We start from the raw sequence: 4,590 nt of genomic DNA, 5'->3' as shown, positions 1-4,590 counted from the left end.
ATAAGCCTTGACGTACTCTTTTCCCAATTTGGAACCAGTCTGTTGTTCCATGTCCAGTTCTAACTTTGCTGTGTTCCACACAGTCAAAAGATTTAGCATAATCAATGAAGCAGATGTCTTTCTGAATTCTCTTGCTTTCTCTATGATCCAGTAGATGTTGGCAATTTGTTCTCTGGTTCCTCTGCCTTTTCTAAATCCAGCTTGTACATCTAGAAGTTCTCATACTGCTGAAGCCTAGCTTGAAGGATTTTGAGAGTTACTTTGCTAGCATGTTAGATGACTGCAATTGTGTGGTAGTTTGAACATTCTTTGTCATATCCTTTCTTTGGGATTGGAATGAAAACTGACCTTTTCCAGTGCTGTGGCCACTGTGGAGTTTCCAGATTCGCTGGCATATTGAGTGCAGCACTTTCACAGTATCATATTTTAGGATTTCAAATAGCACAGCTGGAGTTCCATCACCTCCACTAGCTTTGTATGTCATGATGCATCTTCAGGCCCACTTAAGTCGACTTAACACTTCGGGATGTCTGATTTAGGTGAGTGATCACACCATCATGGTTATCCTACATACTAAAGACGTTCTCTTTCTTCTTCTAGGGCACAAACCTTAAGTTCAGTTCAGTTGCTCAGTCGTGTCTGACTCTTTGCGAACCCATGAATTGCAGCATGCCAGGCCTCCCTGTCCATCACCAACTCTCGGAGTTCACTATAAACTCATGTCCATTGAGTCAGTGATGCCACCAGCCATCTCATCCTCTGTCATCCCCTTCTCCTCCTGCCCCCAATCCCTCCCAGCATCAAGGTATTTTCCAATGAGTCAACTCTTCACATGAGGTGGCCAAAGTATTGGAGTTTCAGCTTCAACATCACTGCTTCCAATGAACACCCAGGACTGATTTCCTTTAGGATGGACTTGTTGGACCTCCTTGCAGTCCAAAGGACTCTCAAGAGTCTTCTCCAACACCACAGTTCAAACGCATCAATTCTTCAGCGCTCAGCTCTCTTCACAGCCCAACTCTCACTCTATACATGACCACAGGAAAAACCATAGCCTTGACTAGATGGACCTTTGTTGGCAAAGTAATGTCTCTGCTTTTGAATATGCTGTCTAGGTTGGTCATAACTTTCCTTCCAAGGAGTAACCATCTTTTAATTTCATGGCTGCAGTCACCATCTGCATTGATTTTGGAGCCCCCCAAAATAAAGTCTGACACTGTTTCCTCTGTTTCCCCATCTATTTCCCATGAAGTGATGGGACCAGATGCCATGATCTTCGTTTTCTGAATGTTGAGATTTAAGCCAACTTTTTCACTTTCCTCTTTCACTTTCATCAAGAGGCTCTTTAGTTCCTCTTCACTTTCTGCCATAAGGGTGGTGTCATTTGCATATCTGAGGTTATTGATATTTCTCCTGGCAATGTTGATTCCAGCTTGTGTTTCTTCCAGCCCAGCATTTCTCATGATGTATTCTGAGTATAAGTTAAATAAGCAGGGTAACAATATACAGCCTTTACGTACTCCTTTTCCTATATGGAACCAGTCTGTTGTTCCATGTCCGGTTCTAACTGTTGCTTCCTGACCTGCATATAGGTTTCTCAAGAGGCAGGTCAGGTGGTCTGGTATTCCCATCTCTTTCAGAATTTTCCACAGTTTATTGTGATCCACACAGTCAAAGTCTTTTTGGCATAGTCAATAAAGCAGAAATAGATGTTTTTCTGGAACTCTCTTGCTTTTTCCATGATCCAGCGGATGTTGGCAGTTTGATCTCTGGTTCCTCTGCCTTTTCTAAAACCAGTTTGAACATCTGGAATTTCACGGTTCACGTATTGCTGAAGCCTGGCTTGGAGAATTTTGAGCATTACTTTACTAGCATGTGAGATGAGTGCAACTGTGTGGTAGTTTGAGCATTCTTTGGCATTGCCTTTCTTTGGGATTGGAATGAAAACTGACCTTTTCCAGTCCTGTGGCCACTGATGAGTTTTCCAAATGTGCTAGCATATTGAGTGCAGCACTTTCACAGCATCATCTTTCAGGATTTGAAATAGCTCAACTGGAATTCCATCACCTCCACTAGCTTTGTTCATAGTGATGCTTTTTAAGGCCCACTTGACTTCACACTCCAGGATGTCTGGCTCTAGGTGAGTGATCACACCATCATGATTATCTGCATTGTGAAGATTATTTTTCTACAGTTCTTCTGTGTATTCTTGCCACTTCTTCTTAATATCTTCTGCTTCTGTTAGGTCCATACCATTTCTGTCCTTTATCAAGCCTGTCTTTGCATGAAATGTTCCCTTGGTATCTCTAATTTTCTTGAAGAGATCTCTAGTCTTTCCCATTCTATTGTTTTCTTCTGTTTCTTTGCATTGATCGCTGAGGAAGGCTTTCTTATCTCTCCTTGCTATTCTTTGGAATTCTGCATTCAGATGCTTATATCTTTCCTTTTCTCCTTTGCTTTTCACTTCTCTTCTTTTCACAGCTATTTGTAAGGCCTCCTCAGACAGCCATTTTGCTTTTTTGCATTTCTTTTCCATGGGGATGGTCTTGATCCCTGTCTCCTGTACAATGTCATGAACCTCCGTCCATAGTTCATCAGGCAGTCTGTCTATCAGATCTAGTCCCTTAAATCTATTTCTCACTTCCACTGCATAATCTTAAGAGATTTGAGTTAGGTCATACCTGAATAGTCTAGTGGTTTTCCCTACTTTGTTCAATTGAAGTCTGAATTTGGGAATAAGTAGTTCATGATCTGAGCTACAATCAGCTCCCGGTCTTGTTTTTGTTGATTGTATAGAGCTTCTCCATCTTTAGCTGCAAAGAATATAATCAATCTGATGCTGGTGTTGATGTCCACGTGTTGAGTCCTCTTGTCTTGTTGGAAGAGGGTGTTTGCTATGACCAGTGCGTTCTCTTGGCAAACTCTATTAGCCTTTGCCCTGCTTCATTCCATATTCCAAGGCCAAATTTGCCTGTTACTCCAGGTGTTTCTTGACTTCCTACTTTTGCATTCCAGTCTCCTATAATGAAAAGGACATCTTTTTTGGGTGTTAGTTCTAAAAGGTCTTGTAGGTCTCCATAGAACTGTTCAACTTCAGCTTCTTCAGTGTTACTGCTTGGGGCATAGACTTGGATTACTGTGATATTGAATGGTTTGCCTTGGAAATGAACAGAGGTCATTCTGTCATTTTTGAGATTGCATCTAAGTACTGCATTTCGGACTCTTTTGTTGACTATGATGGCTACTCCATTTCTTCTGAGGGATTCCTGCCCGCAGTAGTAGATATAATGGTCATCTGAGTTAAATTCACCTAATTCCAGTCCATTTTAGTTCGCTGATTCCTAGAATGTAGACATTCACTCTTGCCATCTCCTGTTTGACCACTTCCAATTTGCCTTGATTCATGGACCTGACATTCCAGGTTCCTATGCAATACTGCTCTTTACAGCATTGGATCTTGCTTCCATCACCAGTCACATCCACAGCTGGGTATTGTTTTTGCTTTGGCTCCATTCCTTCATTCTTTCTGGAGGTATTTCTCCACTGATCTCCAGTAGCATATTGGGCACCTACCGACCCAGGGAGTTCCCCTTTCAGTATCCTATCATTTTGCCTTTTCATACTCCTCACGGGGTTCTCAAGGAAAGAATACTGAAGTGGTTTGCCATTCCCTTCTCCAGTGAACCACATTCTGTCAGACCTCTCCACCATGACCCACCTGTCTTGGGTGGCCCCATGGGCATGGCTTAGTTTCATTGACCAGGCTGTGGCCCATGTGATAAGATTGGTTAGTTTTCTGTGATTATGGTTTCGGTGTGTCTGCCGTCTGATGCCCTCTCGCAACACCTACCATCTTAGGTTCCTTTTACCTTGGAATGGGGTATCTCTTCACGGCTGTTCCAGCAAAGCGCAGCTGCTGCTCCTTACCTTGGATGAGGGGTATCTCCTCACTGCCACCCCTCCTGACCTTGAATGTGGAGTAGCTCCTCTCGGCCATGCTGCCCACGCCCAGTCACTGCTCCTTGGACGTGGGGTTGCTCCTCTGGGCCGCTGCCCTGAACTCTGGGGTCGGGTAGCTCCTCTAGGCCTCTCCTGTGCCGCCACAACCCCCGACCTTGGGTGAGGGGTAACTCCTCTCGACCACGCTTCTGCGAGGGCCGTTGCAGCCGGCGTGCTTCTGAATCCTTATACGCACAAACCTTATATAGTCCTTAATGTTTAATCCTTGTAGTGTTCTTCTTTATTCCATAAGAAGCTATTATCAGTCTTTACCCAAAGGGATGCAGGGAGTGACTTGTAAAGAGAGTGTACCACTTTGAGAAAAGAAGTAACCCTCAGCCAACTCAAACCAGCCTTGTAGTAGCTAGAGTAGTCAATATCACCCAGCTCTCACTCTCCTCCTTCTCCCTCATCTATGCTGGGCCCCTTATTGACTAAGAGAGCCTGAAATCATGGGAAGCCATGGATGTAGTGTGTCTAGGCTATACTTCAACATAGATTCCATATGAATACTGACAAGTTTTCAAATTGGTTTGATGAAAATTAATTGTTCTACTGAGGCTGTCTTTAATATGTTCTATGGGAAACACA

This window comes from Oryx dammah, unplaced genomic scaffold, assembly GCF_014754425.2.
Source record: "Oryx dammah isolate SB20612 unplaced genomic scaffold, SCBI_Odam_1.1 HiC_scaffold_5, whole genome shotgun sequence".
NCBI lineage: Eukaryota > Metazoa > Chordata > Mammalia > Artiodactyla > Bovidae > Oryx > Oryx dammah.
The sequence above is the reverse complement of the archived record's forward strand: the minus strand, read 5'-3'. Positions refer to the sequence as shown.